This window comes from Musca vetustissima, unplaced genomic scaffold (genome assembly GCF_032173495.1).
Source record: "Musca vetustissima isolate MV318-11 ecotype Yass unplaced genomic scaffold, APGP_CSIRO_Mvet_v1 utg49743, whole genome shotgun sequence".
Taxonomy (NCBI): Eukaryota; Metazoa; Arthropoda; class Insecta; order Diptera; family Muscidae; genus Musca; species Musca vetustissima.
Genome location: NW_026885473.1, coordinates 20917 through 41832, shown reverse-complemented (window position 1 = coordinate 41832; position 20916 = coordinate 20917).

Genomic DNA, 20916 nt, shown 5'->3' with positions numbered 1-20916 from the left:
TGAGTACAATATATCTTCAGATCATCATCTATAGAGACTCGTTGGCCTTTTTCTCAGCCGTATTTTGTAATCCCTTCCTTCAGAATACTTATTCGGCCTTCGTTTGTGTTTTTATTTGTTTTCTCTTTCACCTGAAGCTTAAACATTTGTCATATTCTTTCCAGTATTGTCATTTATGAGTTGACACATGATTCTAAATGGTGTGACAAATAAAGATCACCACCCAGCCATCATTAATTTTCTTCTTAATTGATGATGGCTCAATGGAGGCGACAAGCGCGACTGGGCCGCTGTGACAGATAAACGAACAATAAAAACAAAACGAAACGAAATGGAAAGGTTGTTTTTGTTTATTGTTGTTGTGTTAACATAATTGCATTTGGCCGATGGTGTGTGCGGATCGAATCGAGTTTCCCTTTAAGTAGACGTAGGTGTCCATCTATATGCACTTCTTATGTGACAATGATGCCAAAGAGCAGTTAGCCAGCAAGTTTGTCGGTCATCCATCCAGCTTCCTTCCCCTCTCAAAAGGTTTTGTTTATTTGTATTTCAGTTTCTACATCTTCTTCTTCGTCGAAGTCGTCTTCTTGACTTAGTTAATTACGAAAGCGAGACGAATGTTAGTGGGCTTTTTGGACATCAGAAAACAATATACATATCAACCCATTGAACATAGGTATGTATGTTCCATCTGACCGTGGACGGTAATGTGTATGCTGCTTGTGATAGCGATATGGTTATGGGTCTTTGTCGTTCTCGCCAAGCCGGAATATTGGGACATTTGTGGCAACGCCTACATAAACACACAATTAAACATTAATATTCATTCAAACAAGATATGCGAGATGACAATGCGACCTAACGCTGGCTGGACCGACCGAATAAACAAACAAGTGGATGGATGGGTGGATGACAACAACAACAACATGAAGAATCCATCCATTGATCCATTCCAAAGGCGAAGCGAAACAAAAACATATACGCACTTATTAAAAAATATTTGTATATCTTTGAAGAAGAAAAAACTAAACAAAACAAAAAGACAAAGGAGATGAAGAGAAAAATTGACCAAATATCATGACAAATGATGAGTTAGATAGCTTGTACACTCACCCGCCCGTCCGTCCGCTTTATAACTGGCCACATACATTATACCGCTAACAGATCAACTCGCCCCCTTACAAAAGACAAAAACAAAGATGACAATGGATTTGATCGTCTGAATGGTGGTGGTGGCGATGGCGGTGTTGTTATTGATATTGGTAATGATCAATGAAGACAGTCGACAAACAAGATGAAGATGAACTGATCACTTATAATAATGATGATGATCTTCATCGGCGGGCGGGTTGTAATGTCAAACATTACGACAACATAAACAATATTTGTGAAGCATAAAAAATAAAAAAAATAGTTTTCTATAGGAATTGATGGGAATCTATATAGCCGAGAGGCTCAATAGGCGAGCTGGAGGAGGTCTTCTATAGACGAGCTAAAGATCAGAGATTTTTTATAGACGAGCAAAATGTCAGTGAGTCTATATAGACGAGTTGAAGGGTCAGTAAGTCTCTGTAGACGAGCTGAAGGGCCAGTGAGTCTATATAGACGAGCTGAAAGGTCAGTGGGTCTATATAGACGATGTGAAGGGCCAGTGAGTCTATAAAGACGAGCTATGGGCCAGTAATAGACTCAGTGATAGACGAGCTGAAGGACCAGTGAGTCTATATAGACGAGCTGAAGGGCCAGTGAGTCTATATAGACGAGCTGAAGGGCCAGTGAGTCTATATAGACGAGCTGAAGGGCCAGTGAGTCTATATAGACGAGCTGAAGGGCCAGTGAGTCTATATAGACGAGCTGAAGGGCCAGTGAGTCTATATAGACGAGCTGAAGGGCCAGTGAGTCTATATAGACGAGCTGAAGGGCCAGTGAGTCTATATAGACGAGCTGAAGGGCCAGTGAGTCTATATAGACGAGCTGAAGGGCCAGTGAGTCTATATAGACGAGCTGAAGGGCCAGTGAGTCTATATAGACGAGCTGAAGGGCCAGTGAGTCTATATAGACGAGCTGAAGGGCCAGTGAGTCTATATAGACGAGCTGAAGGGCCAGTGAGTCTATATAGACGAGCTGAAGGGCCAGTGAGTCTATATAGACGAGCTGAAGGGCCAGTGGGTCTATATAGACGAGCTGAAGGGCCAGTGAGTCTATATATACGAGCTGAAGGGCCAGTGAGTCTATATAGACGAGCTGAAAGGTCAGTGGGTCTATATAGACGATGTGAAGGGCCAGTGAGTCTATAAAGACGAGCTATGGGCCAGTAATAGACTCAGTGATAGACGAGCTGAAGGACCAGTGAGTCTATATAGACGAGCTGAAGGGCCAGTGAGTCTATATAGACGAGCTGAAGGGCCAGTGAGTCTATATAGACGAGCTGAAGGGCCAGTGAGTCTATATAGACTAACTGAAGGGCCAGTGAGTCTATATAGACGAGCTGAAGGGCCAGTGAGTCTATATAGACGAGCTGAAGGGCCAGTGAGTCTATATAGACGAGCTGAAGGGCCAGTGAGTCTATATAGACGAGCTGAAGGGCCAGTGAGTCTATATAGACGAGCTGAAGTGCCAGTGAGTCTATATAGACGAGCTGAAGGGCCAGTGAGTCTATATAGACGAGCTGAAGGGCCAGTGAGTCTATATAGACTAACTGAAGGGCCAGTGAGTCCATATAGACTAACTGAAGGGCCAGTGAGTCTATATAGACGAGCTGAAGGGCCAGTGAGTCTATATAGACGAGCTGAAGGGCCAGTGAGTCTATATAGACGAGCTGAAGGGCCAGTGAGTCTATATAGACGAGCTGAAGGGCCAGTGAGTCTATATAGACGAGCTGAAGGGCCAGTGAGTCTATATAGACGAGCTGAAGGGCCAGTGAGTCTATATAGACGAGCTGAAGGGCCAGTGAGTCTATATAGACGAGCTGAAGGGCCAGTGAGTCTATATAGACGAGCTGAAGGGCCAGTGAGTCTATATAGACGAGCTGAAGGGCCAGTGAGTCTATATAGACGAGCTGAAGGGCCAGTGAGTCTATATAGACGAGCTGAAGGGCCAGTGAGTCTATATAGACGAGCTGAAGGGCCAGTGAGTCTATATAGACGAGCTGAAGGGCCAGTGAGTCTATATAGACGAGCTGAAGGGCCAGTGAGTCTATATAGACGAGCTGAAGGGCCAGTGAGTCTATATAGACGAGCTGAAGGGCCAGTGAGTCTATATAGACGAGCTGAAGGGCCAGTGAATCTATATAGACGAGCTGAAGGGCCAGTGAGTCTTTATAGCAAGCTGAAGGGTCATTTAGTCTATATAGACGAGCTAAATGGCCAGTGAGTCTATATAGACGAGCTAAATGGCCAGTGAGTCTATATAGACGAGCTGAAGGGTGATAGAGCCTATATAGACGAGCTGAAGGGTGATTGAGTCTATATAGACGAGCTGAAGGGCCTGTGAGTCTATATAGAAGAACTGAAGCGCCAGTGACGAGTTGAAGGGCCAGTGAATCTATATAGACGAGTTGAAGGGCCAGTGAGTCTATATAGACGAGCTGAAGGGCCAGTGAATCCACATAGACTAGCTGAAGGGCCAGTGAATCCACATAGACTAGTTGAAGGGCCAGTGAATCTACATAGAGGGCCAGTGAGTTTCTGGAGTCGATATGAAGGGTCAGTTAGATTATAGAGGCGATCTATAATCTCTACAGAAAAATTGACAGGCCAGGGTGTCTCTATAGGCAACCGGAGGTCATGACGTGTCAGTAGACAAGCTGAAAGACTAAAGAACCTCTCTAAACAATTATCTGGGATTTTATATTGGCATACTGAAGATCTTTATAGACAATCTTAAGGTGAGGGTGTTTTCATAGAAAAGTAGAATTGCCATTGAATGTTCAGAGCCCAGTTGAATTGCCATAGCATCTTTATATATTAAGCTACCCCATCTTCACTAAATGACTTGAAGACTTCCTGAGCTTATGTTAGGTTCCTTACAATCTTTTTGAAGAACCTCCTCTCTAACATTTCTAATTTGAACTTCAATTCCACATTTTAGCAACAAAATATCTTTCTCAAACATATCGAGTGACAATATTTGCAAAGATAATCAAATCGGTTTGTTTGAAGATTCCTATTTCTTTGTTCTTTTTATGTTCGGTTGTTTGTTGGTCTGTTGTTTGTTTGTTTGCCATTGTCCGATACTTCTCTATTGCCCTAATCAGCTTAGATATATCTTAGTTAAATACCATGAATTGCGTCAAGATCACCAACATCATAGCACCAACACACAATGTCGTTTTAGGGTTATGTAGCAAACCGGCAACCTCAGCCCCCACAATGTCTAAGGCAGCAGCGGCAGCAACAACAATAAAAGTGAAAAACATCTCAACAACAACATTAGCATCTCACGAAACACGAAAACTACTAAACAAGACACCATCAACATTCATTGCCAGTCGGAGTTAACCCACCAAGCATCCAGTCAGTTAGCCAGCCAGCATCATCGGCATCAATGATCGGACCGGACAAAGGCCTCCCAACCATCCGTGGACGACGTTTTACAAAGGAAATGAACAACAACCGAACAAAACATTTTCAGAGATTTTTCACTGCAGATTACTAAACGGCGGACACACAATGAAAAACGAAATCAAAGCAATTTTCAAAATAGGCAACAACAACAACAGCAACAAAACAAGAACACCCATCTACCAAAAAATCAGAAAAACAACAAAATAAATGATTGTGGTGTTGACGATCGTCATGATGATGACAACAACAACAGCGCCTTTAGGAACTGGACAAAGAATCAAGAACTAAATGGTTCAAAAAGTTGTGGAATTTGATGTTGGTGGTGGGGAGGGGCAAAGTACAATTTTTTGTTATCCAAGAGAAACATTAGTTACGAATTAGTAGTCCAAATCAGAAATACGTGGGACTTTCAAAACGTCAAAAGATATTTCATAAAAAACTAGAGACCACCTTCAACATCTCTATACAGACTACCTTCACTTCGTCGGAAGATGATCCATTCAGCTCGTCTATAGAGACTTCCTGAGATACGGATCATATATGAAGACCCCAATCACATTGTCTTGACGTCCTGAACAGTAGTGCTTGTATAAAGACCCTCAAGTCATCTATAAAGGGTCGTTGGTCTTCAGCTCGTCTATGAAGTCTCCCTGAGCTTCAAATCGCCTATAAATACTCTTGGAGATTTGGGTAGACTTTAGAGGTCTAGAGACCTCTCATTAGGTCTATTAGGTCACATCTACTCTTAAATTTAGATCGTCAACAAAGTCTCACCAGAGCTTTAGGTCATCTCACCAGAGCTTTAGGTCCCTGATCTTCAGCTCGTCTATCGCTGGCTCTTTGGAGACTTTGTGGACATCAGCTTGCCCATAGACTCTAACAGAGCTTCATGTCGCCGTTAAAGACTTCTTGAGTTTCAGCTACTTAGTAGACACTCTCTAAACTTCAGATCGTCTATGAAGACTTCCTCAGCTTCAAATCGCTTATAAACACTCTTGGATATTTGGCTGGTCTTTAGAGGTCTATTAGACCTCTCATTAGGTCTATTAGATCACATCAGCTCTTCTATTTAGCCCATATACAAAGTCTCACAGAGCTTCAGGTAGTGTACAAAGGCTTCGTGATCTTCAGGCTCTTAAGCGACTTCGTGAGCATCAGATTGTTTATAAGCTCTAACTGAACTTCAGGTCATCTATAAATACTTCTTCAGCTACTCAGCAGATACTCTCTAATTTTCAGATCGTCCATGAGGACTTCCCGAGCTTCAAATCGTCTATAAAGGCTCCCTGAGCTCCAGTTCATATATAAATACTTCTAGGGCTACAGATTGTCTATAAAGACCTAAAATTCAGTTAGACTATAAAGACTCTTCGAGTTAAAAAAATTCGTCTATGAAGACTTCCTAAAAAGATAGTCTATGTTTCGATTCGCATGAGCTTCAGTTCGTCTGTAAAGATTCCCTGACCCTTTATATCGTCTTTAAAGGCTTCTTGATTGTGTATAAGGACTATTTGAGCTTTTGCCCTTCTATAAATACCACCTAGGATTCAATTCACCTGTAAACGATCCCTGATCTATGAAGACTCCCTACAACGATAGTCTACTTTTCAGTTCGTCTTTAAGGAGCTGAGCTTCGACACTTCTGTTAAGATTCCCTGGCCCTTTATAACTTCTATTAAGATTCTCTGAGCTTTAACTCGTCTATAAAGACCACATCCGATTTTGTTTGTTTGTTTGTAAGGACTCCCTGAGCAACAGCCAGTTTACAAAGACCACTTGAGGTTCAGTTCGCTTATACATCTTTTCTGGTCTTCAGTTCCTCTATTAAAACACGTAGAGCTTATTTTCGTCTATAATGATTCCCTGATCTGCAGCTCGTATACAAGACTCCTCGCTTACAAAGATTCCAAGAGCTCCAGTTCGCTTATAAGGTTGAGATCGTCGATAAATGATCCTTAGACTTCAGCACGTTTATAAAAAACCCTCTCACCTGCCGTTCCTCCATTAAGACTCCCTGATCTTCAGCTCTTCTATAAGATCACCAGTACTATAAAGACTAGCTTGTCTTCGACTCTCTATAATGACTCCCTGAGCACCACCTAAAGAATTATCGGAATTAATAAGAACTTATCATAGGCAACTCCCATAATTTCATATTTGTGCACTTGTGGCCTTTCCCACGGCTATTTGAATAGACGGCTCGCTGTTGGAATTTCACATTCCACAAAAACTAGACACCGATTTCAAAAATTTGGATGACACATTGATCACATTATTTGAAATAAATGTGGTGGCCTTAAGACAATTCCAAATAGTCATCGAGCAAATAAAGATGTTTAAGATCAAATTTATGACATTATCTAAAGAAAAGGTCACTACTGGGAACCTTTGGATAATAGCTGGTGGTAAGGAAAAGCGAGAGATCGAAATGACACAGTTATTGGAAAACCTAAATCAAATGAAAATTTTCAAATCGAATTTCAATTCCCAGCACTTGATTTGCCTCTACTGCTGCTGCTGCTATCACCAAACACCTAAGCTTCTTAAGAACCACAAAATGTGAATATCATAATTTTTGAAAACCGAATTCATCCATAGAATCTGATCTCACACTGATTTTTGGTTTTTTTTTATCTTCGGAAACAAATCAAAAAAATCTTCTATTGTATTGACGATTGTCGATAGTTTTTCCCCCCACCTACCGCATAAGTTATTATCTGCTTAAATCTTCTCTATGAATGGCTTACATGTGTATGTGTTAACGTTTTAATTGTTGTTGTTGTGTGGAGAATGAACCCTTTCCCTTATTGTTGTTGTCTGTCGGGTAGATCATTAGGAAAATCTTGGAAAAAAGTGGATTTTAATTATAAGCATTTGGTATGCATTTCTGATATTTAGATTCTAGACTGGTTGGAGGTAGATTCTCAGAAACAATGCACAGTGGTTCGAATTGAAGTAATATGGAATTGAAAAGGGTGAGCTAGAGACAGCATTTATAGACGAGCGGCAGAGAGTCTTTATGGACGAACTGAAGCAAAATAGCCTTATAGTCGATCGATCTATAAGTCTACCTAATGCCCATGTAGACTTATAGATGAGCTAAATCTCAGGGTGTCTTTACAAACGAGGTGGCGCTCAGGTAATCTTTATGTACGAACTGGAGCACTGGGAGACTTTATATACCAGCTTCAGCTGTGAGTCTTTAAAGTCGAGCTCAATCGTCCTTAAAGACTTCCTGGGTTCTTTATAGACAAGTAGAAGTTCAGAGAGTCTTTATAAAACTGCTGGAGCTCTGAAAGTCTTTATGGACTAGCAGAAGCTCAGGAAGCCTTTATAGGCTAGTTGGAGCTCAGGTAGCAGTAGTTTTGGAGATTTTTATATGCGAGCCGGAACTAAGGGGTTTTTAAAGGCGATCTGGAGCTCAGGGGTCCTTATTTACGAGTAAAAGCTCAGGCAGTCTTCATAGACTAGCTGGAGCTCTGGAAGACTTTATAACAGGAGGAAGGATAACTATGGAAATTCTTAAAGACGAGTAGCAGTTCAGGAAGACTTTATAGATTGGTTGGAGATCAGGTAGTCTTTATAGGCTAGCAGGAGTTTTGGAGAATTGTATTGGAGGGCAAGAGCTCAGGGGGTCTTTATAGGCGACATGGAGATTAAAGGGATCCTTGTGGAGGAGCCGAAGCTCAGGCAGTCTTTATAGACGAGTCGAACACCGAGTATGGAAGAAAGTTTTTATAGACCAGCAGAAGTTCAGAAGTCTTTATAGACTAGCTGTGACTACGGGAGTTCCTATAGAGTATGAGCTGAGTGAAATTTAAAGAGGTGTTGAGCTCTGGAAGTCTTTTAAGGCCAGCAGGAATACAGGCAGTCCTTATATACTAACTGTAGCTCTGTGAGTTCTCAAAGAGTTGGACCATCGAAAGGAAGCTTTCATAGGCGAGCAGGATCTCTGGGAGTCTTTGTAGACGATCTGGAGCTCAGGGAGACTTCTATAAGGAACTGATGCTCAGGGGTCTTTATAGAATGTTAGGGAAGTTTATATATATATATATATATTTATATAGACGAGCTGAAGGATATAGACGAATTGAAGGGCCAGTGAATCTATATACACGAAATGAAGGACCAGTGAATCTATATGTATAGACGTGCTGAAGGGCCAGTGAGTCTATATAGTCGTAACGAAAGAGCAGTGTGTCTATGTAGACAAACAGTGAGCCTGAGTCTGTATAAACGAGCTGAAGGCTCAGTGATTCTACAAACAATCTGAGGGGCAAGTTAGCCTCCAAAAATTTTATTTTAATATCTTTTGGAAATCCCCACTTTCTATCCAAAATATTTTACAGCATTGTACCACTGTTCCAGCGGCAGGAGCAATTACATTTGTTTTCCAAACAATGTTGACTCGGCTATCGAATCATCATCATTGTAAGCGGAATTTATGACCTATACATTTTCATGTTACCGGGTTTTGTCTTCTTATTTCTTTTGTTGTTGTTATTGCTAAGATCTCTGATGAAGGGGGAGAGACTTTTACTATTCCCAATCAATACTCATTGATTGCATTCAATGCTGTTGGACACTCAATACCATATTTGTTGTTGTTGTCCACCACTATGCATAGAGCCTCCGTGTGTTTGAGTGTTCGCCTTGTCGTTTTGTTGTCTGTTTGTCTTTTCGTCCGTCTGAATGGTAATGACAGCTTAGAATGTTCTCAGCTCATAAACAATGTTAAAAACGGCTTATTTAAATTGAAAAAGAAGAGAGGCTTAAAAACAAAATCAGAATTTATGTTAATTTGTGTATATATGTGTGTTTGTGTGCGAGTGTTTGTAGTTTTGTTTCATTTAGACAATACCACAATGATCCAATGAAAATTTCTCTGTGGGGTTTGGAGAGAGGAGAGGAGAGGTGATCATAATTTGTGTTAGTTTTGGATTTTTTGGGGGTTTTCTAATTACAATCCCTTCTCATATTTTATTCCCACCCATAATTTAATTAATATCGAGAAAAAATATGACATTAATTTACATTAATACCATGCTGAGTGCTGGAGATTTACTGGCCTACTTTTAATTGGTAGGTTATTTTGTATATTCTGTGTTTTGTATTCTGTGTTAGATTAACGACACGATATAGTGAACCGATATCCAATTTTTTGTATACCAATAATAACGACCATATCTCACATAGCTGAGTAGATCTATCAATTATAAAATACAATTAAAGTGCATGCCTCAGCTATAGATCAGTAAAGGTTGGGTTCTGGCTTTCGAAGGCATTCGGAGTTCTAAAAGGACGGAACGGATATTGTCAAGCAAAAAATCAATATAGGTAAATTTTCGGTATAACCCTCATACAAAGGTCCGGACCTATTTTCGGTATTTTCATAGTCCTAAGTGGATTTCCCGATTGTTTTGGATTCTTGCATGGTGGATTACTTCTTCGCAGAAAATGGTCAAAATATAAGGGTTCACGTTTTGGTATAGAACCCATGTAAGGTTATTGTACCATTTAACGTATTTTAAAGGTATAGTCGGATTTCCAATGTGAAAGGATTTTAATTTGGAAATCCGGGATCATAACGGATGACAATTTTGGGTTTTTCTTTAATAAATAACATCTTCGCAGAAAATATAACGGATACCGACCCATAGGCAAGATGCAGCTTTAGTGAGTTCCAATCTACACTAATTCAAGAATGTCCCTACAAAATTTCAAGTAAAAATCTCAAGAACTCTTGAGGATATAGCCGATTTATTGTGTCAGCATCAAGTGACGGCTGAAGGGCTTCTCAAACTTTAAACGCGTTTTTCTCTAAATTTTTTTTTGCGAATGGCGGGCACTATAACTCAAAAACTAATAACCCAATCGATTTCAAATTTTTACACGTGGTAAAAAATAGGCGATTTTCCAAAAAAATTTTTCAAAGTTCCGCCATTTTGTTAATTGTTGTGCGAAGTCAATAATCCTAGTTCATACGAGAGCCAGACATGTCCTCTTTCTAACACGGTTGGAATTTTCGGCTTCCGATGTTCCAGTCAGGAGTTATCATGCCCGCCATCGAAAATATGGACTTCTCTTTGAACCCAAAAAACAACAACAAAACAACAACAACATATTTTGGTAAATTATTTTTCTTCCTTTTTAAATCTTCAAATATATATGTGCCAAGTTACAAACCTTAACAAGCATTGGTATTCATTTACCAGCCCATTTAAAATCTTAAAAATAAAAAATCTAGAAAGAGGGGGGGGGGTTCCCTTAAAGGTCCGGATCTATTTTTGGTATTTCCATATTTCGAAGCTCAGGAAGTTTTTAATGAGGAACTGATGCTTAGAGGGGCTTTCTAGACGTTCCGAAAATGCTAAAGTGTCAGTGAGTCTACATTGACGAGCTGAATGCTCAGTGAGTCTATATAGACGAGCTGAAGACTCAGTCAGTCTATATAGACGGGATGAAGGATCAGTGGGTCTATATAGGAGAGCTGAAGGTTCAGTGAGTCTATATAGACGAGCTGAAAGCTCAGTGAGTCTATATAGACGAGCTGAAGGCTCATTGAGTCTATATAGATGAGCTGAAGGCTCATTTATTCTATGAAAGGCCATTGAGTCTATATAGACGAGCTGAAGGGCCATTGAGTCTATATAGACGAGCTGAAGGACTAGTGAGTCTATATAGACGAACTAAAGGGCTAGTGAGTCTATATAGACAAGCTGAAGGGCCAGTGAGTCTATATAGACAACCTGAAGGGCCAGTGAGTCTATATAGACGAGATGGAGGCTCAGTTAGTCTGTATAGACGAGCTGGAGGCTCAGTTAGTCTGTATAGACGAACTGAAGGGCCAGTGAGTCTATATAGACGAACTGAAGGGCCAGTGAGTCTATATAGACGAGCTGAAGGGCCATTGAGTCTATATAGACGAGCTGAAGGGCCAGTGAGTCTATATAGACGGCCTGAAGGGCCATTGAGTCTATATGGACGGCCTGAAGGGTCAGTGAGTCTACATTGACGAGCTGAAGGGCCAGTGAGTCTATATTGACGAGCTGAAGGGCCAGTGAGTCTATATTGACGAGCTGAAGGGCCAGTGAGTCTATATTGACGAGCTGAAGGGCCAGTGAGTCTATATTACTAGCGAAGGGCCAGTGAGTCTATATTGACGAGCTGAAGGGTCAGTGAGTCTATATAGACGAGCTGAAGGGTCATTGAGTCTATATAGACGAGCTGAAGGGCCAGTGAGTCTATATAGACGGCCTGAAAGGCAAGTAAGTCCATATAGAGGGCCTGAAGGGCCATTGAGTCTATATAGACGGCCTGAAGGGCAAGTGAGTCTATATAGACGGCCTGAAGGGCCATTGAGTCTATATAGACGGCCTGAAGGGTCAGTGAGTCTATATAGATGAGCTGAAGAGTCATTGAGTCTATGAAGGGCCATTGAGTCTATATGGACGAGTTAAAGGGCCATGGAGACATATAGGCGAGCTGAAGGCAAAGGCACTTGTATGGATAAAAAATCTCTTTAGAAAAATTTTAAATATTGGACCATATTTTGACATAGCGTCCAAATAGCGGTCTGTCGCTTTTTTATATTTTTGTTGGCCTTGACGCATTTTCCGATGTAATTGTGACTTGTAATTTGTCATTTCAGGTTCTCATAGGGTAAAATACCTCCTTCTAGAAAAATGTCACTGTAGGTCTATTTTGATGGATGGTCACTAGACTAGACTAGATATTTCCTCGCTTTGTCAAATGTTACAAAACTAACATGTTGAAAATGTTCCATGAAGGCCCATGTTTTAACATCGGCTCTATATAATTGGACTGCCTCAAGGTCGCTCAGGGGTATAAAATATTCGACACCATCTAACAATAATGTGAACACGACAGTCATAAAAAATAGTTTTTTGAATCCAAAATTTACACTGTGAATGTTCCGAAAGTCTTTCTAAAATAGTTAATGGATCGGGAAGAATTTATGAAGTCCAACGGTTTTTCTTGAAGGCTAAAAAGTCTTTATAGACATGCTGAATCCCAGAGAGATCTTATAAACTATCTGAAAGGCAGGGAGTCATTTTTTAATATCGGACCGGTATATGTATTCTGCTTCTCTCTATTACTCAAGAGTATAAACAGTTCAGAACAGAACATCCTCAGCAGTCTAGAAAAGTTATGTTCAGTTCGGAAGTCTTAATGAAGTCCAGAAGACCAGAGTGCGAGACGTAGGTCAGGTAGTATTCTGGTGACATGAATTACAGAGAGCCTTTAGATACGAGTTCAGACTAGATAGTAATTATAGACGCACATGAGGAAACGAAGACCAGGATGTCTTTGTATAGGGATTGAAACAAGACAGTTTTTGGAGGCAAGTTGAATGACGGGGAGTCTAAAGCCATCATAGAAGAATTGAAAGCCGGAGAGTCTTTAGGCCAAGGAGTTTTTGTATGGGATTTTAAGAACTAACCAAAGGTAGTCTTTATATACGAGCTCAAGGGAATCTTTTTAGACGAACGGGAGTCTCTATAAATGAGCTAAAGGGATTTTCTATGAGCGGGTCATTAGAGGCCAGAGTCTTTTTAGGCGCATTGAAGACTGGGAAGTTCTTATGAACGATCAGAGAGAATTTATAGATAAGCTGAAGGTCAGAGAGTCTTATATAAAAAAGGCCAGGCAGATTTTATAAGCAGGTTTAAGAAGACGGCAGGTCAGGCAGCCTTTATAAACGAACTGAGAGCCAGGGAGTTGTTATAGTCGAGCTGAAGGTCAGGGAGTTTTGAGTTGATAGGCGAATCAAATATCTGAAGTCATTTTATTATAAGCGGGCTTAATGTAGTCTCTAACACTAAAAAATCTAAAAGCTTTAAATAAGCCTTCTTTAAATGATTCCAACCTTACAAACAACTACATATGCATATGAACATAGATGCATGCTTATTCCTATGAATATATATAAATTCACCTGTATGTATGCCTACCTGCCTGCACGAATGTCAACTATTCAAAAAGTAATTCTAATAAATTGCATTTTAAAAGGTTGTTAACATTTTCAAGTTGTTTCAACTGGTTCTGAATTATGTTCGAACATTAAATAAAGACATGAAAAACTATCTACGGACATTAAGTTCTGCTGGCTATGCAGCAGTCGATGTGGTGGCAGCGACTGCTGCTGCTTCTGCTCCTGTTCCCAATACTCACACAGCATCAGTAAACGCAACATGAACAGCTTCCATCTCGCTGTGATTTTTTTCTCCGCTCGCCGCGTTCTCGTTCATTTGTTTGATAATTTTTGTGGCTTTGGGAATAATTTATTAGTGACACACTCTCACAGTTGGGGAGCCCTTTTTTCAAAGTTGCTTCGCAGTGGAGGTTGGATACGATGTTTTCATTTTTTTCATGGGATCAGAATTTTTGTTACCTTTTTGAGATTTTTTTTTTGAGACAGCTATGCTAAGCCTTGTTTAAGAAAAGGGGGGTTATTCTACTTGATTCAGTGGCTGGGATTTTTTGTTATGTTTTTTATTGTTGTTGTTTTTGTAATTCTGGTTGACAATGCTTCTTAAGCTCTTATTATGCAATTGAGATGACATTTTTTTTGTTTTGTTTTTGGTGGGGTAAATCGAATGAGAATATTTTGGAATGTTTTTTGAAGGAAGGGCATCAGTGGAGTGTTGCCATACTGAACCAAACTATGTTTTTTAAGGGAACTGGAGCTCAAGGAGACTCTAATTAAATCGTTGAATCTTAAGAATTTCTTACATATGATATGGTGCTCTGGTAGTCTTTATAGATGATCAGAAGGTGGTGGGAGCCTTTATACGCTAGCTGAAGTTTAAATAATTCGTATTGCTGAGGTTGCCTCTACGAGTATATGGAGCTGAAGTTCTGCGATTTCTTATAGATGATCAGAGGCTCGGTGAGTATTTATAAATTAGCTGAAGTCCGAGAATTGTTAATGGGAGAACTGAAGGGTCTTTACAGACAAAGGGAGGATGTATGCGGTTCTATATATTTTTATAGGCAAATTTAAGTTCAGGGAGTCATTATCAATAAATCCGGGAGTCTGCACAGAGGAGCTGAAGCTCAGGTCGTCTTCATAGACGTGGTGAAACTCAGGATGTCTTTATAGAAGCTTCTGAAATCTTTAATGTCGAACATTATCTTTGGGTCGTAATCCGAGTTTTTACAGAGTTCTTAATGCCAACCGTTAAATTCAGGGAGTCTTTAGAGTTGAACTGAAATTTAGGATGTTCTTATAGACAAACTGGAGCCCAGGGAGGTTTTATAAGCGAGCTGAAACCAGGTGAGACTCAGGGAGTCTTTATAGACGAGCTGAAGGGAGTCTTTATAGACGAGCTGAAGGGAGTCTTTATAGACGAGCTGAAGGGAGTCTTTATAGACGAGCTGAAGGGAGTCTCTATAGACGAGCTGAAGGGAGTCTCTATAGACGAGCTTAAGGGAGTCTCTATAGACGAGCTTAAGGGAGTCTCTATAGGCGAGCTTAAGGGAGTCTCTATAGACGAGCTTAAGGGAGTCTCTATAGACGAGCTTAAGGGAGTCTCTATAGACGAGCTTAAGGGAGTCTCTATAGACGAGCTTAAGGGAGTCTCTATAGACGAGCTTAAGGGAGTCTCTATAGACGAGCTTAAGGGAGTCTCTATAGACGAGCTTAAGGGAGTCTCTATAGACGAGCTTAAGGGAGTCTCTATAGACGAGCTTAAGGGAGTCTCTATAGACGAGCTTAAGGGAGTCTCTATAGACGAGCTTAAGGGAGTCTCTATAGACGAGCTTAAGGGAGTCTCTATAGACGAGCTTAAGGGAGTCTCTATAGACGAGCTTAAGGGAGTCTCTATAGACGAGCTTAAGGGAGTCTCTATAGACGAGCTTAAGGGAGTCTCTATAGACGAGCTTAAGGGAGTCTCTATAGACGAGCTTAAGGGAGTCTCTATAGACGAGCTTAAGGGAGTCTCTATAGACGAGCTTAAGGGAGTCTCTATAGACGAGCTTAAGGGAGTCTCTATAGACGAGCTTAAGGGATTCTCTGTAGACGAGCTTAAGGGAGTCTATATAGACGAGCTTAAGGGAGTCTCTATAGACGAGCTTAAGGGAGTCTCTATAGACGAGCTTAAGGGAGTCTCTATAGACGAGCTTAAGGGAGTCTCTATAGACGAGCTTAAGGGAGTCTCTATAGACGAGCTTAAGGGAGTCTCTATAGACGAGCTTAAGGGAGTCTCTATAGACGAGCTTAAGGGAGTCTCTATAGACGAGCTTAAGGGAGTCTCTATAGACGAGCTGAAGGGAGTCTTAATAGACGAGCTTAAGGGAGTCTCTATAGACGAGCTTAAGGGAGTCTCTATAGACGAGCTGAAGGGAGTCTTAATAGACGAGCTGAAGGGAGTCTTAATAGACGAGCCGAAGGGAGTCTAATAGACGAGCCGAAGGGAGTCTTAATAGACGAGCCGAAGGGAGTCTTAATAAGCCAGGGAAAGAAGGGCAGATGATCGAACAAACGCTCGGGAAGTCTTTATAGACGTTATTATGTCTTTACATACGAAATTATAGTCGAGCTGATGCTCAGACTTCGCAGACTAGCCGAAACAGGAGAAATCTTTATAGAGGAGTTTAAGGGAGTATTTGTCACTCGACTATTTGATAGCTATCTGAAACCCAATGAGTGTTAGTAGATGGGCTGAATGTTAAGGCCAGGTAAATGACAGGGGTCTAATAGGCCAGGGAGTTTTTATAGAATGGCTGAAAAATCTGTATAGGCCAATCTGAAGGCAGTCTGTAGCGAGTCTATTTAGAAGAGCTGTGGTTAGGGCAGTTCGTAGTGTATTTGGCAACTCTATCCCACTCATTTACAATAACTTCTACCCATATTCTGTCACTTCTGTTTTTTATTGTTGTTTTTGTTGCTTTGTTGACTTTTGTAGTTCAACAAGTTGAAAGATATATCTTCAGTTTAAATCTTGCCATAATTTGTCGTCAGCTCGTTTATCGTTTATATGTCGCATCACTTTGTTCGTGAAATGGCTGCAATCAACCTTTTTTTGGGAGGATTGTTGTCGTGGTTTTTTTTGGTGTTGTTGTTGTTATTTTTATGTAAAATATTCTGTAGTCACTTAATTTTTTTCGGGATGATTGTTAAACACAACAGTCCGTTGTGTGGTGTCCCCCCAAAACAGTTAAGGTGTTGGTTATTTCTTCTCATTGTTACCCAAAGAAATGCGGAGAAGAGCGATGATCCCAATGGCAAGTAAGTTTTTCTTTCATTCTTAATATTTGAATTAAAATTATAAATTGTTTCAGTTCACGATGGCTAACCAACCAACCTGAATGGAAAAACGATTATATTCTGCTTGTGCTGTTGTTGTTGTTTTTCTTTAGTTGGTAATTATGTTATTTGGATTTTTATTTTATTTGAAAGCTTTTGTAAAAGATAGATGCATACATACCTATGAATAATAATTATTATGATGACGATGATAATGTCTTAGATGATGTGTCTGATTATCTTGATAATGATGTGGGAAAATTATGGTTGACTATTCTCCGATTTTGTTTCACTTGAATAGAATGCTTAATTTCAAAGATTAACTTTAATTGCTGGTCGGATTTTGGTTTCGTTTCTTTTAAAATTTACATAATTCGAATGCATTTTAAAAAATAATATGAAAATAGTCTGTGAAACATTAAAGCTTATGTGGAAATTTATTATAAAAACGGAAGTGATTGGTTTACTTACAAAAGGTAAATGACACTCAAATAAACCGCTAATTTAAGCCCTCTATTATTATCGATTCCGGCATCCGGCCCATAGGGGAAGAAAGTGAAAAAAGCGTAGGAAACACAATTGTATGGCTCTTTAGACATGCACAAAAGACGTATTTTGTTGTGGCAGCATCCCAGGTAGGAGTCCACATAGATATAGAGTAAAATAAGAGAGCGGAGCAGTATAGTCGGACGGGGCCGACCATACAATACCCTACACAACTACCACGGAACTCAAATTTTCTGCGGATGTATATTCAGAGCCTGGGCAATATTTCGTGATATTTGCACCCTCAAATCCGATGAGAGGTAAACAGCACCTCTTCCTTACACCTTTAATAGGGTGAACGACTAAAAGCTCCGGCGAGGTATCTCACCTTTGAGTGGTATCTACTAGTTCTTATGGAATTAGATTATATGCAGGAGCTGGTCGAGAAACAATGAAATATAAGATGTGGTGTGGTGATCTATATCTACTCTGTAGACTATTTTTTAAGCAGAAGTCAAAGTCATAAATAGCGGGAGTGGAAGTCTGCAGATTTTTTAATTTAGAATAACCCTGAACCCCTTCGGTAGGGTGAAGTACTAAAGGCTGTAAGCGTTGATGAGATCCCGTGCAGTATTCACTATTTTCTGGTTTCTCTCTCCTATTATGGAGTTGGATAAGAAGCTGGTCGAGAAACATAACATAACATGATATTATTTGACATTTAGGGGTTTTATAGGGTGATCGAGTTAGCCTATAGTCACATTTTCAATCGAAGTGACCCTTATTTAGTTCAGATATGCTAGAAAACCTCGAATGGGGGTTTCGAAGATTCGTTCATTTTCAGACATTCATCCTCGAAGAAAATTTGAAAGGTCCTGCCTCATGTTGACGAACCCACACCCAATCCCCCAATTCTGGTATCCACACTCGGCACCGGAGGTTATAATACCTTCTTTGATCATCTCCGGTTTGCCCTATACCATCATCAACACGTCCTGTAGTTCCTTCACTTTATTTTTGGGATTTTTCTTGACAATTCCAGTACCTGTTGTAACTTTATAATTAAGTGTGTTTGGTAGTCGGGGCTCTCGGCATTTGACCAGGTATGCTGGACGTACTGGTGTTCACTGCTAAGCTAATTTCTGGGAGGAACTCATCCTACTTATTGTGCTGGTTGTCACAGATTTGTGCCATAATTGTCTTAATAGCTCTGTTCGCCCTCTCTGTTGCATTTTCATTTGGGCGGTAAGGTATAATAAAATTGTGTCTGATAACAGCTTCCCGTATATAATTTATTGCCAGACACTCATTCTCGGTTTAGTTTTTCTCCGCGTCGTTCAGACAATGATACGCTCACCTTCAGCAAACTCTTGGGTTAATACCGCCCAAGGCCACAATCGCTGGCATCAGTCTGCAATAGGGCGGTCCGGCCGAAATCAGGACACGCCAACATCGGATCCTGCGTTAATCTTGCCTTCAAAATTTCAAACACACTTTGTTGCTCTTCAGTCTTTCGCCAATGCTGCTCTTTCTTCAGCAACATGTTTAACGGATGGGCTAGAGTCGCGAATTCGGGTACGAAACGGCTCTTCAGTCTATCGCCAATGCTGTTCTTTCTTCAGCAACATGTTTAACGGATGGCTAGAGTCGCAAATTCGGGTACAAAACGGCATTACCAGGACGCCACACCTAACAAACGTCTCAACACCTTGATGTTTTGGGATGGCTTCATGTCCGTTATAGCGGCCACCTTGTCTAGATCTTCCGATACAAAATGTCCAAGGCACCTAGTTTCCTTTTGAAAGAATTGACATTTATCGGGATAATAATTATGTCATTTAAATATGCAAAGGTTTAAAATCCGGTCCAATTACGCTATCTAATGTCCGCTAAAATGTCGCTGGCACCGAGTGTAGCCCGAAAGGAATCACAAGACATTGAAATGAACCTCTTCCCGCAACCGGGAAAGTCGTGAAATTCTTGCTCCCTCATCCAGGGGAAATTGCTAATATCCATATTTAAGATCGATACTGCTAATATTAGGTTGTCCCATAAGTTTCTTCCGTCCGACTAGCTATGCTTATATAAACATGCAGGCTTATCTCTTAGCCGTTTATGGCATCGGTTTCAGTCGTCCCAGAGCTCTTTCAAAGTAAGTTTCGTTGGTGAAAAGCCTCTGTTAAAATTTTTTCTGTCCCGTTCATTATGAAGAACCAAAAAGAAACATTTGGGGCATGTTAAGGGCCCCATACACTATAAATCATGCCGTCATGCCGATGAACCCCTTTTTGTATATGTGAGATTGACTAGTGTATGGCTAATTGCATTTTGAGTCGTAAATTCAGTTGTTTTTTTTATTCCGTCACAATTTTATTATTTTTGTACACAAAATTATTTACTGACAACTTTCAAAATGAATATTATTCACCAGATTGATGGGGGTTCATTTTCAAAATCAAAACTATTTTGATTTTCTTCATGCATTGTGTGTGTCACAGATACTTAAATAAACTTTCAAAAAATAACACATACTATGATAAATGCTGTACGGCATGATGTATAGAGTATGGGGCCCTTTATGCTTCATTGCTTTAAAAAAGGCAATAGTGCAAAGGACACTGCAGACGAAATTTGCACCTTTTACGGGAGTGGTACTACGACCATTAGGACATCCGCAATTGGTTTAAGAAATTTAGAGCCGGCAATTTTGATTTACAAGATGAAGACCGCAGCGGCCGACCAGTAACGACGGATGCTGACCTTATCAAGACTGTGATCGCTGAAAATCCGCGATATTGTGTGCACGTGATAGCGGATGACACTAACATTACCAAGACAATGGTACATAGGCATTTGATCGATATGGGATATGCAAATCGGTATGAAAAGGGAAGAACTTATGGGACAACCTAATATATGTTGCCTCCCGGAGACGGTCTAATGTCGATTGAATTTTTGGTAGGGGGTATGCTTCTGGGTCCGATTTTCACTGAGGTGCTTAAAATCCATGCAAAGTTGCCATGTTCCACTATTCTTCCGAGCGAGTGTGATCGGTGATGAACCCGTATGTCAGTAGCTCATTTATTTCGGTGTCGATAGCTTGCAACGCCGGGTTCCGCGCAGCATAGAGTAATTTAAACGGCCGATCATCTACCATGACGATGCGGTGCGTGGCAGCTGTGGAAGAACCATTCGTTCATGGTCATATTTGAGAACCCTTATCGGTAAAGGACCTCTCGGAACATCTATGGTGTTCGTCGTCCGTCGACATCGTTGCTCGCAGTTGCAGGTGACAATGAGGTAGAGCCTTTGGTCTGCCGGTTCTGAATCTCGAGTTTGATCAGCGATACACATGATAGTTCTGCCATCGTAAAATGACCGAGAGCCAAAACACCGGAAGTGATAGTTCCCATATATAGACCAAAATCGATTTTCAATACAGTGATGGTCGTAAGCCAGTTTTCCCATCTAAGTGGTTTCAATTAGACATCCCAAAAAGTAAAATTCTTATCCGAAGAGACTTTGAAAGGTCCTGCACCATTTTGGGTATTTTTAAGGTACACACAATATTTTTCAATGTGGCCCCTTTGTCGG